The 13,850-nt window shown below is 43.0% G+C and overlaps 1 non-coding gene across 1 annotated transcript; it reads right to left on the bottom strand.

Moving 5' to 3' along the window:
- Positions 1-8,516: 8,516 nt before the first annotated feature.
- LOC119949739 lies at positions 8,517-8,654 on the bottom strand. The gene has a single exon (XR_005457277.1). It is a non-coding gene; the product is annotated as a small nucleolar RNA SNORA7 (small nucleolar RNA).
- Positions 8,655-13,850: the final 5,196 nt, after the last annotated feature.

Genomic DNA, 13,850 nt, shown 5'->3' with positions numbered 1-13,850 from the left:
GGGAGAGAGCAGGCTGGGGAATGACATTGCAAACCTGGCAGCACTGATTTCATACAGCAGACCCAGCTCTGTCCGAGACAGCGGATGCGTGGAGGTGACTGCATTTAATAGGTTACGGAGAGGATCAAAAGCCTCCGTTATGCAAAGCAGGTTTAGATAACTACAGTGACAGGAGAGGCAGGGTTAGGACAGGCAATTAATAAAATGGCATTGAAAGGACGTGGCATTGTCGAACGAACACCTAACATGTGTCTGGACTAGCCAACCCAAACACGTACCGTGGGATGAGCGACTTGAAGAGAAGCAGCATGGCTCAGTGGAAAAGAGCACGGGCTTTGGAGTCAGAGGTCATGGGTTCAAATCCCGGCTCTGCCAGTTGTCAGCTGTGTGACTTTGGGCAAGTCACTTAACTTCTCTGGGCCTCAGTTACCTCATCTGTAAAATGGGGATTAAGACTGTGAGCCCCTCGTGGGACAACCTGATCACCTTGTAACCTCCCCAGCACTTAGAACAGTGCTTTGCACATAGTAAGCGCTTAATAAATGCCATTATTATTATTATTATTCTTATATCCCTTCTCCCGGGGCGAGAAAAGAATGTGCTTTTTGGGAAAAGAAAAACCCTGTAAATTATTTTGTCGACACCATTCATTCATTCATTCATTCAATCGTATTTATTGAGTGCTTACTGTGTGCAGAACACTGTACTAAGCGCTTGGGGAGTACTATAATCATTAATAGCCTGGACTGAGTTAGAACACTGTACTAGACACCTGAGAGAGGTGCAGAAGTAAAACACTCAGTCCCAGCCCTCGAGAAGCTGATAGTCCTACGGGGAGATGAGCCAACACAAATTGGTAAACTATCATTATGGTATTCGTTAAGCACTGTACTAAGCACTGGGGTACATAGATACGGGTTGATAGAAATAATAAACCCAATTGGAGGCACTGCAGTTTCCATTGCAAAATGGGGGAAAGAAAATCCATATTATTTCAGAATATCTCCGTCTGGGCCTTTCTGTGTGCTAGACTAGTCTCCAGAACAATCAGTCAAATGATGGTATTTATTTTTTATTGGTATTTATTAATAATAACAACAGTAATAATAATGGTGTTGTTAAGCTTTTACTATGGGTCAACTATATAGATGGCATTTATTTTTTATTGGTATTTATTCATAATAACAATAATAATAATAATGGTAATGTTCAGCTTTTACTATGTGTCAAGCACATAGATGGTATTTATTTTTTATTAGTATTTATTCATAATAACAATACTAATAATAATGGTATTTGTTAAGCTTTTCCTATGTGTCAAGCACATAGATGGTATTTATTTTTTATGAGTATTTATTCATAATAGCAATAATAATAATAATGGTATTTGTTAAGCTTTTCCTATGTGTCAAGCACATAGATGGTATTTATATGTTATTGGTATTTATTATTATTAATAATAATAATAATAATGCTATTTGTTAAGCTTTTACTATGTGTCAAGCACTGTTCTAAACTTTTAAACTTTTATCTAACCCAGGGGTTAGAACAGTGCTTGACACATAACAAGAGCTTAGCAAATGACATCGAACAAAGTCAAGGAACCAGGATTAGAGCCCGGGTCCTCTGAATCCCAGGTCGGTTGCTCTTTCCACGGAGCCTCACTGTTTGTCACGATATTGGGAGTCCACAAAAAGTGATTAAGAGTTCCTTGCAGGCTGGCCATTGCTTCACTTCTCAAGACAGTGATTTTTCCTCCCTTCTTGTGGTAATGTTTCTGAGCCCAGAGTCGGTAATCGGCGGGTAAGGGAGAGAGACAGTTACCTCAGGGCACATCATAGAGGTGGGCGACGGGCAGCAAAGCAGCGTCACCAACTCCAGATATTCAAAGGCCGGCCTGAACAGGAGTGTGCCAGCTTTTAACAAGTCACAGTAGTTAATGATGAAATTTTTTAAGCGCTCACTATATGCCACGCACTGTGATAAATGCTGGGGTAGAAACAAGATACTTCAGCCAGACAAAGTCCCTGTCCCACACTGAGTTTACAGCCTAAAGTAGAGTTTAGGGAGAGGAGAGATCTTATCCTAAATATGCAACGAGAATTAACAGACACACAATTACTCTCACTTCCTTCAAAGCCTTATTGAAGGCACATATCCTCCAAGAGGTCTTCCTTGACTTCCTCATCTCCCTCTCCCTTCCTCATCTCCCTGACTTGCTCCCTTTATTCATTCCCCCCTCCCAGATCCACAGCTCTTACGTATACATCTGTCATTTATTTATTCCTATTATTGTCCGCCTCCCCCTGCTAGACTGTAAGCTCGCTGTGGGCAGGGAATGTGTCTTTTTATTGTTATATGTACTCTCCCAAGTACTTAGTACAGTGCTCTGCACACAGTAAGCACTCAATAAATACGATGGAATGACTGAGGCCCTGAGAGGTTAAGTGACTTGCCCAAGGTCACACAGATGGCCAGTGGCAGAGCTGGGACTAGAACCCAGATCTCCCGAGGAGGGATTTTCCTCCCCAGTGGTGCACTTGAGTTCAGAAACAGAGCAGAGAGCGCAAACACCAGGAGTTCCCTCCTCACTGCACATACACTATGTTCTTACATAACCAGAATGACTTTGCCAAGACACCCCTTGTGCCTAGTGCAAATGTGTTTGGCAAAGAGTGCGGAGGGATTTTCTAGACTGGCAAGCGGGCAAACCAGGTTTACATATGGGCCACCCTTGGTTAATTAGTGACAGTGTTGGCTTTTAATTGAATTTGAAGCAACGTGAAGAAAATAATCAGGGAAAAAAGGGGGCATAAAGGAGGCCACTATTCTCTCTGCTGGAGGAACAGAGGTAGAGAAGCATGAATGATCCAGTGCAATGATGGATAGGATTAGTTCAGCTGAACCAGAGCATCTGTTTGGGCTAAATAATGGAACAAAAAGAAGAGTCTGGGAACACCTCAAAAACCAAGAACAGTATTTGTTCAAGTCCCTGACAACCGACAGCATTAAAGTTGGACCAGGCTGGAGGCTTAAAGAGAGGTTCAACAAGCTGTCTAATCATACAGTGGTGGCCAACCCAGGCCTTAGGGATGGCCAGCCTCCAAAGAAGAGTCACCCATCCACATAATGGTGGCCATCCCTTTGCCAGAGGGAACAAGTTCGATACAGTGGTGGTTCTCCCAATCCAAAGTAACCTGAGAAAATCCACAACTGGTCCAGGATCCTCAAAGAAAGCCCAGCACCTAGGTCTGACTTGATTTCTGTCAGGTATCGAGCTCAGGAGATCAGCTCTGTCTCTCCGGGAAGGTGGAGTGAACCTGTTTCTACAACAGGCCGGGAGTGGGGAATCAACCAAAGGTAGCATGAGCTTCCTGCAGATAATGGCTGGGTCTCTGGAAATTATCCCTTTCAGCGTAACAAACACTTCACTGCTGAAGGGTCCTTGATTCCTTCTGATTTTCTCCGTTTATTTCATCAATTTTTTTTCTCTCTAAGGAATTCATTGGGATTTATTACTTCAGCCACAGTGTGAGTGGGTTTGATTTAAGAATCAATTTCTGGGTAAATACGGGGACTGATATGGGGTCTAGAAGGAGTACACTGTGCTCTGCCCACAGTAAGTGCTCAATAAATACCATTGATGATGATGATGATGACGATGAAAAAGGATACTTGCCTCACACGGGATGCTACCCCAGTAGAGGTTTGCTTTCACTCCTTCACAACTTCTTCCCTAGCCATTTTTGACTTTAAGATTTAGCATCTACTCTTTTTTAAGTAGGGAAGAGAGAAACTATACTGAGCTCACTTTGAATGCAAATGCTTTTTTCCATGAAAAACCTTCATGTGTACTTTGCCGTGTGTTGCCCACTCGCGTGGCCACTCACACATTGCGCTCCATGCCCTGGCAGGATGAGGAAGGAGTTGTGTGGAGAGCTGTGTGAAGACTTGTGTGGGGAGTTGTGAGGAGAGGTTGAGGGGATTTGTGTGGAGCATCGAATGGAGAGTTGTGTGGAGATTTGTGTGGGAAGTTGGGTGCCGAGCTGAGTGACGAGTTGTATGGAGAGGAGTGCGGAGAGAGAATTGTGTGGGGGTAGAGTTGTGTCAGACAGAGCTGACAGAAAAAATGAGGCAAGGTCAGTTACCACATACCACTCTTCCAAGCCCATTGCAGATAACCTCATTGACTGGCCAAGCTGCAGCACAAAGCTTTAACTGGCAGGAGATTTGAAAGCTGCCGAAAGGAGACAATAGCCTGTTGCATCTCTTCCTCCAGCGCAGGATTCAGGCACGACCACTGCACTGACGCTTTTTGTTGCAAGGCACGATGGCAGGCATGATTCCTCCTCCGCTTCTCTCTCATACCCTCTCAAGCTTCCTTCAGCAGTCACCTGGAGGGAACCTCGGACAAAATGGCACCTTTTTCTCACCTTAAGGAAAGTTCCCAAGGTTCCCGAGGGCTCAGGGGTTTCGGAAGACAACGGGACCAAGTGGAAAGGGAGGGAGGAGACCCAGCTCAGCATCTGGCCTTCCGGGCAACCCGAACATGCTGCTTTGTCTCTCTGGGCCTCAGTTTCCTCACCTGTAAAATGGGAAGAAGATAATTACATCCTGTGTGTGACTGGGAATGTGTCTGATCTGATTCTTTTGTATCTAGTCCAGGGCTTGACATGTAGTAAGTGCTGAATGAACGCCATAAGAATTCTACTGCTACTTCTTGCCATTAGTCTCTATGTCCTGGGGGAAAGACAGAAATCTGCTAACTGGTGAAGACAGGCCCCTGACTAAGCTGAATTTTGCTGCTGCTCTGGCCCTTCTGACTGTCATTTCAGGCCAGGTTGATGACATTAAAGAACCATTGCTCCCTGGGCCAGGCTTTTTCCTTGACGATAATAATAATAATAAGCATTATTCCTATGGAATTTGTTAAGGGCTTACTATGTGCCACTGTGCTGAGATAGATGCAACTCAATGACCTCTAACGGTCCCTGTCCCACAAGGACTTCACGGTCTAAGAGGGAGGGAGAACAAGTATCTCACTTACTTAGAGAAGGAGCGTGGCTTAGTGGAAAGAGCCTGGGCTTTCGAGTCAGAGGTCATGGGTTCAAATCCCGGCTCCACCAACTGTCAGCTGTGTGACTTTGGGCAAGTCACTTCACTTCTTTGTACCTCAGTTCCCTCATTTGTAAAATGGGAATTAAGACTGTGAGCCCCCCATGAGACAATCTGATCACCTTGTAACCTCCCCAGCGCTTAGAACAGTACTTTGCACACATAGTAAGAGCTTAATAAATGCCATCATTATTATTATTAATAATGACAATGATGATAAATAGTACTATGGTATTCAGCTACCCCAGGGCTTAGAACAGTGCCTGGTACATAGTAAGCGCTTAAGAAATACCATAAAAAATTTGTTAAGCGGTTACTATGTGTCAAGCACTGTGCTAAGAGCTGGGGTAAATACAAGTTAATCAGTTGGACACAGTCCCTGTCCCTCATAGGGCTCACCATCTAAGTAGGAGGGGGAACTAGTATTTAATCCCTCTACAGTAGAGAAAACAGATACAGAATAATAATAATGATAATAACGGCATTGATTAAGCACTTACTATGTGCAAAGCACTGTTCTAAGCACAGAAGTTAAGTGACTTACCCCAGAGTAACTCAGCAAGCAGTTGGCAGAGGTAGGATTAGAACCCAGGTCCCCTGATGCCTCTTTCCACTTGGCCACGCTGCTTCTCTGGACTCTTCAGAAATGTCAGCCCTAAACAGATATTGCGTCACTACTGCATTTTACATATGAGGAAACCGAAGGCCGTAGAATAAGTAAAGTGACTTGCCCAGGGTCACACAGCAGGGAAGTGTTGGAGCTGGGATTAAAACTCAGTTCCCATGACGTTCAGGCCCGTGCTCTTTCCACGAGGCCACAGTGCTTCTCAACAATGATAAAAAAGTCCTGAAAGAGCCAAACAATCAAAGGTCCTTCTGGTAGAAATGCCAGACAAAGAGGAGAAAATAAGTAAAGAAGATAGGCAGCTTGGAAACTGGTAAGGGGTCTCCAAATCGGAATAATATTAATTTGCTATTGTCACAGAGGAAAATAGGAGTCAGATGGAGAGGGCTTTATTCCTCCTCATAGGTGCTAGGCATACGTTGTTCCAATTAGAAAAAACCCCTTTACATATTTAGCAGTGTTTGGAGTAGATCTCACTGAAGAAGCTGCAGACTGCTTCAGGCTAAACCCGGGCTTCCAAACCTGCTTTTCTTGCCTTGATGTGATTCACTTAATAATTCATATTTCAGAATACATTAATGCAAATGATAACTTTAGCTTGCTGTTGAATTTTTAAATATGTAACCCAAGACAGTTACATTTCTGTTCATTTTCTCAGGTAACGTTGCATTAGACATTTCTAAAATAAGCTTGGTTTCGCTTAAGGTAGATCATTCAAATTATGTTCATTTCCAATCAATCAATCAATCAATCGTATTTATTGAGCGCTTACTGTGTGCAGAGCACTGTACTAAGTGCTTGGGAAGTACAAGTTGGCAACATATAGAGACAGTCCCTACCCAACAGTGGGCTCACATTCTAAAAGGGGGAGACAGAGAACAAAACCAAACATACTAAAAAAATAAAATAAATAGAATAGATATGTACAAGTAAAATAAATAATAAATAAATAGAGTAATAAATATGTACAAACATATATACATATATACAGGTGCATATATACATATATACAGGTGTATATATACATTTCCAGTAATGAAGAATTAGGGAAATCACACATATTTCCCATGGAATTGTAAGTTGTGTATTTCTGGGGAAAGATAAGTTCAAAATGGCTCTTTCACGTGGAAAGTTCAAAATAGAGTTTCAGTCCTTGTCGATATTTCTCAGGTGCCTGGTTACATCTGAGAAAATTTTCATAACAAATGTCTGCATAGGTAAGATTTTGCTCTTTGTATCCCTGATAAGTAGGGGCCAAATGAGGTACTTCCTTGAAGAAAGAATCTTCAGTATCAATCATTGAGTTAATCAGGGACAATTATTGGTGTTTACTGCATGCAGAGTACAGGTTGGGAGAATACAATGGAGTTCGTAGACATGATCCATGTCTTCAAAGAGCTTATAGCCTTGTGGTCTGATTACAGTTGTGTTGCATTTTGTGTCAGACAGAATGGAAAGATTCCTGTACTTCAGTGAACAGGTTAGTAACTGTCTGCAGACTCTGTTGTATTGTACTCACAAGTACTTAGTACAGTGCTCTGAGCACAGAGAAGCAGTGTGGCTCAGTGGAAAGAGCCTGGGCTTTGGAGTCAGAGGTCATGGGTTCAAATCCCAGCTCCACCACTTGTCAGCTGTGTGACTTTGGGCAAGTCCCTTAGCTTCTCTGTGCCTCAGTTACCTCATCCGTAAAATGGGGATTAAGACTGTGAGCCCACTGTGGGACAATCTGATCACCTTGTAACCTCCCCAGTGCTTAGAACAGTGCTTTGCACATAGTAAGCGCTTAATAAAAATGCCATCATTATAATAAGTGAACAATAAATACAATTAATTAATTGATTGCCTGATGCTAAACTATCAGAGCTGTGGTCCTTTTCCAACAACCTGAGATTAAATAGATTTTTTTCCCCATCAAACTATGAGGGCAGTTTATTTGGAAGGGTTTTCAAATCTTTATTGACTTGGATTGATTGGTTAAACTATGGCTATAGTCCAGACCAAGGTGGACTAACAAAAAGAAAATTAAAAAAAAAATTAATCCTGCAGGGACCACTGATAAATTCTAAACACACTAGAACTATTTTGAACCCCAGACCCTACTCTACTATCACTGTTCAGTTGAAATCATAAAAATTGCGGTATTTGTAGTGTTTACTAGGTGCCAAGCACTGTACAGAACGCTGGGATAGATATACATTAGTCAGGTCCAATATAGTGCCAGTCTCACATAGGGCTCACAGTCTAAGTAGGAGGAAGAACAGGTATCATCATCATCATCATCATCAATCGTATTTATTGAGCACTTACTATGTGCAGAGCACTGTACTAAGCGCTTGGGAAGTACAAATTGGCAACATATAGAGACAGTCCCTACCCAACAGTGGGCTCACAGTCTAAAAGGGGGAGACAGAGGAGACTGAAGCCCGGGGAAGTTGAGTGACTTGCCCAGGGTCACACAGCTGACGAGTGGCAGAGCTGAGAAGTCCAAGTCTCCTGATTCCAAGGCTCAGGATTTTTCCATTAGACCATTCAGATTTTCTTGTCTTATGTCGTCAAGTCGTCTTCGACCCATAGCGACGCCATGGGCACATCTCTCCCAGAATGCCCCGCCTCCATCGGCAATCATTTTGGTTTTCTTGGTAACCCCAGGGTTTTCTTCAAAACCACAGAGTTTTCTTGGTAAAAATCTGGAAGTGGCTTACTTCCGAGCAGTAAATTTGAATCTTCGCCCTTGATTCTCTCCCATGTCGCTGCTGCCCAGCACAGGGGGGTTTTGCCTTGTAGCAGATTGCCTTCCACTCGCTAGCCACTGCCCAAGCTAGGAATGGAATGGATAGGCCTCTGCCTGACTCTCCCTCCTGTAGTCGAGACTGGTAGAGGACTGGGAACTCTCCAGGTGTGACCCTGAGAGGGGTCAGCTTTGCTAGATCCCACAAAATGAAGGTCCTCAGATGCCTCTAGCACACTGTCAGAGGTAGATTGGTCCAGGGGATGGAGTAGAAGTGGGGGCCTCAAAGACCCAAGCCCTAGTCCCAGCTCTGCCCTGATTTGTTGCGAGATTGGGTAAGCCACTTATCTTCTCTGTGCCCCAGTCCTTTAGCTGAAAAATAAGGATAAATCCACCCTCTCTCTTCCTCACTGAAATGTTTGAAGGATCACATGTGATAACTGATGTGACAGCGCTTTGGGAAAATAAAAGTACTTTAAAAGTACAAGGTATGATTCTGAAAACACCACGCTCTATTTTGTATTGCAACACACCCACACACACACTAGCAGGGCCTTAGAAAGGTGACATCCAGCAGGGGAAAACCTTTGCCCCAGATTTATTAAATAAAAAAGAAAGGAAAAGGAGAGGATAGAAAAGCATTTTGAGAAGAATCAAAAGAACGTACTGCAATTGAATATTGCAAGCGAGAGCTATAAATATAACAGATTATTGGAGCACATTTCCCATCATTAAAACCACTGCACAAAGCATAAAACTTCCTGTGACATGCAGGATTGGTCAATGTGTCTCTGTAAAAAGGTGTTTTGTATCTCAGAGGTAGTATAAGAGCCATTAGCTGTGGGGGTTGCTATGGTAACTGGTCTTTTTTTTAATTGAATAGCATAGTAAGTAGTCTTGTAAAACCCACCAACCCGTAACTTGCCACTGCCCCAAGGCAGCCTGAACTGAAGTGTCTTCTCTTTGTCTTTCTTTTCTCCCTCTTAGAAAAGTTTGCATCTCTAAATGCACATTACCTGGTTAAGAGTGTTGACCTGTTTGGTGACTGAAATCCTTAGATGGTTGTCTTTGGGTGGTTTTCCCTACAATCAGCAGTTCCAAAGGAGAAGAAGAAACTCAGGAAGAGAACTAAGTCAAACTCCTCCCGATGGCTTTGGATAATCGTGTCCAGAACCTGGCCATCTTCCCTAACTTTTTGAATTAATTTATTCATTCAATCATATTTATTGAGCACTTCCTGTGTGCAGAGCACTGTACTAAGTGCTTGGAAAGTACAATTCAATTTGAATGTCTCTGGGGCAGACCCAGAAACTAACTGTACACTCTCTCTCCAGACTGAAAGCTCCCTTTAGACTGTAAGCTCACTGTGGGGAGGGAATGTGTCTGTTACATTGTTATATTGGGCTCTCCCAAGCGCTTAGTATAGTGATCTGCACACAGTAAGCGTTCAGTAAATGCGAATGACTGACTGACAAACATTGCTGGGGATGCATAATCAATTGATTAATCAATCAATTAGTGGTACTTGTTGAGTGTTTACTGTGTCCAGAACACCAAACTAAGTGCTTGGGAGTGCACAATACAATGGGGATGGTAGACATGTTCCCCACCCGCAGAGAGCTTACAGTCTAGAAGCAGAAGTAACTTAAGCATGAGAAATAAGAGGGAAGACTCAGGCTGGTACCTCAGTCTGCCAACCTGTACTATGGGGCAGTGTTTTTTTTATCTGTCTAGGAGGGTTTAGCAACCAGGTTGGTACAAGCCTTTATAATTTCTTTGATGGGAAGGTCAAGCATTACTTGATTTTGAAACTAAGAAAGCCTGCATTTTCTTCTCCACTAGATTGGGAGCTCTTGAAGGCAGGGAACGTGTCTGTCAACTCTCCCTAGCACTTAGTCCAGTGCTCCTCGAACAGCAAGCACTCAGTTAATACCATGGATTGACTCATCGAGTTATAGGGAAGGTGATGAAGGAAGGGCATGGTTGAAATGTTGGTCCATGGAACTCACAATCTAAGAGATAGGTAGAAAGGAGCCACAGTTCCATCTTTTTGATGGGGAAACTGAGGCCCTTGACTTTCTCAGGTCACAGCCAGCTAATTTTTTCTCACTAGACCACCCTGCCTTCCTTTTTTTTTTCCTCCTTCTCTGGTATTTGTTAAGTGCTTACTACGTGTCAAACACTGCACTATGTGCTGGGGTAGTTACAAGACAATCAGGCCGGACACAGTCCCCCTTGGGGCTCACAGTCTAAATAGGAAGGGGGTAGGATTTAATCTCCATTTTACAGATGAGGAAACTGATGCACAGCGAAGTTGTGACTTGCCCAAAGTCACACAGCAGACAAGTGGCATGGCCTGGATTAGAACCTAGGTCCTCTGGCTCCCAAACCCATGCTCTACACTGTCTCTTGTTACTCTAATCATTTCAGGCAAAGCTAGTTCTCCTTCTAAGGCACTGACTAGGGCTGGGTCAGAACCAATCATTCATTCATTCATTCAATCTCATTTACTGAGCACTTACTCTGTGCAGAGCACTGTACTGCAATCATTTAATCAGTCCATCAGCAGTATTTATTGAGCACTCATGCTCACAGTACTAAGCACCTGGGAGAATTCAGTACGGTTAGTAGAAATGGTCCCTGACCTCAAGGGGTTTACAGTGGAAGGAGGGAGGCAGTAAAATAATTTCCTGACAGGAGGGAAAAGGAAAAGGAGATCGGTGTATGAGGGAGCACTTAGATAATAGGATGTGTAAGATGGGTATATGAACTGCCTGAAAAACAAACAAATGGATTTTGGAGCAAATTAAACCAAAGTGGTCCCTGGAAGGCCAAATGACTCGACTTAGATTAACATATTTTGCACACGTAATCAGGAGGACTAATTCTCTGGAGAAGACACTAATGCTAGGAAAAGTCCAGGGAAAAGGTGGAAGAGGCAGACTGGCAGCTAGATGGATAGAGACCATAAGGACGATAACGGAAGAACCATTAGAAAGGTTGCAGATTATGGTAGAGGACAGGACGTTCTGGAGAAAACATATCCATGGAGTCACTATGAATCAGAAACAACTCGATGGCACTTAACAATAACAAGATGGGTATATGGGTGCTAGCGTGAGTCATGAATTCATAAGTGCTTAGTTGATGCAGAGAGTTGAGGTAGCCATTGGAAGAACAGTAACCTGAAGCTGGGAGAAATTAATTGGGGAAAAAAAGGGTTTTGAAGATGCGAAGCTTTTTGTTCTTTGGGATTGAACAGGGAGAGAGCTCCAAGCAGGGGTGCAGGGCAACGGGGGAGACAAGAATGAAATTTAGTGAGTAGATGTCAGAAAATAGTGAGGGGTGTGGATTCAGTCCAATAATGAAGAGAAATAAACAGACAGAACAGAGAACCTAAATGTTTAGCAGGGATAGAAGGATGGAAGATATCATCTAGGCCATAGCCTTGATGAGGCCCTGGTAATAATTACTTATTCATTCATTCAGTCATTTATTGAGCACTTACTGTGCATAGAGCACTGTACTAAGTGCTTGGGAAAGCACAACACAGCAATGGAGACAATCCCTGCCCACAACGAGCTTTATATTTGAGTTATTTATTAAGCACTTTCTATGCAGCAAGGATTGTGCTAAGCACGGGAGCAGAAGCAAGAAAGCAGAGTGGATGCCATCTCTGTTGCACATGGGGCTCACAGTCTAAGAGTGACAGAGAACAGATAAATTATTCCCATTTGACAAATAAGATAACTGAGGAGCAGGAAAGTTAATCAACCAGTCCAAGATAATAATAATAATAATAATGGTATTTATTAAGCGCTTACTATGTACAAAGCACTGTTCTAAGCACTGGGGAGGTTACAAGGTGATCAGGCTTGTCCCACGGGGGGCTCACAGTCTTAATCCCCATTTTACAGATGAGGTAACTGAGGCCCAGAGAAGTGAAGTGACTTGCCCAAAGTCACACAGCTGACAATTGGCAGAGCTGGGATTTGAACCCACGACCTCTGATTCCAAAGCCCGTGCTCTTTCCCCTGAGCCACGCTGCTTCTCTTCAGGCAGCAGCTATCAATCAAAGTGACTCCTGGACCAAATAGGAGGAACTGCTTAGGCAATTATATGGGTAAGATACGTTGTATCATTCATTCATTCAGTCGTATTTATTGAGTGCTTATCGTGCTCAGAGCACTGTACTAAGGGCTTGGGGGAGTACAATACAGTAATAAGTGGATATATTCCCTGCCCACAAAGAACACAGCTTAAGCTAACGTTTTTGAATCCTCCTGTGATGAATTGTGACCAATAAATAATCCCTTTTTGTTGGTCCTCTAGACTGCAAGCTCGCTGTGGGCAGGGAATGTGTCTACCAAGTCTGTTGTATTGTACTCTCCCAAGTGCTTAGTACAGTGCTCTGCAGTCAGTAAGTGCTTAATAAATACCACTGATTTAGTGATCAGTTAGCTGGCTAATTGAGATAAAGGTTGGACTGTGGATCCCATAAAATGGTGTTCTCCCTCTCCTTTAGAATGTGAGCCCCACTTAGGACTGACTGTATGTAACTACCCCAGAGCTTAGCACAGTGCCGAGTGATGAACAAATACCATAACACTAAAGCAGGGGACAGTATGGTCTCTTAGCTTTCAATACCAGGTTCTTTCCAGAGTAGCTAAGGGTCAATTCCTTACATTATTCTATTTAAATTAGTATTACATGTTCAGACAGTACAGATACCGTCATTCCAAAAGGGTCAAAATGATCTCCACAGACCAGAAATAGATGTCAGAGATGTGCTCGCTATAGACAGACAGATGTTAACCTGACATGTTGTCAGGAACTTCTGTGTCACCTCTATGTTCAAATCACCATTTCTCAGAGAAGAGTCACTGGTCCACTTTCTAGGACACAATCTCTCCTTACCTCCTCCCTGATTGTATAGCTCCTCTGGGGCGAGGTCAGGAGAAAATCTGGTGCAGAACCCTTTGGTCTGAAGATTTAGCGGGCCAAAGAGGATGCTGTATATCCGGAAAGAGCCTCATACCGTTGGATTTTCCAGGAAAAGATGCCTTTCCTTTCAGATTTCTGAATTAAGATGCACTATTTTTTTTGCTGAGGGCTATTTTAAATTAGAGTAATAAATTGCCACTCTCTGCCTTGCGTGATAATGCATTACATTATCTACTGATGTACACGTATTGTTTGACTCTAATGGTGTGGAAATTAAATGTTAGACGTGGGCCAGATGTTCCTATAGATGAATATGAAGTATGACTTCATTGGAGCTGGGTCATGCTGGGACAGAGCTATGGGGTGAGAGACAAGCAACAATAAGAGCCTCCCAAAATTGGTCCTCTAATATGGGAATATATTATGATTGCTATTATT

The sequence above is a fragment of the Tachyglossus aculeatus genome, chromosome X2, assembly GCF_015852505.1.
Source record: "Tachyglossus aculeatus isolate mTacAcu1 chromosome X2, mTacAcu1.pri, whole genome shotgun sequence".
Lineage (NCBI taxonomy): Eukaryota > Metazoa > Chordata > Mammalia > Monotremata > Tachyglossidae > Tachyglossus > Tachyglossus aculeatus.
The sequence above is the reverse complement of the archived record's forward strand: the minus strand, read 5'-3'. Positions and strand labels throughout refer to the sequence as shown.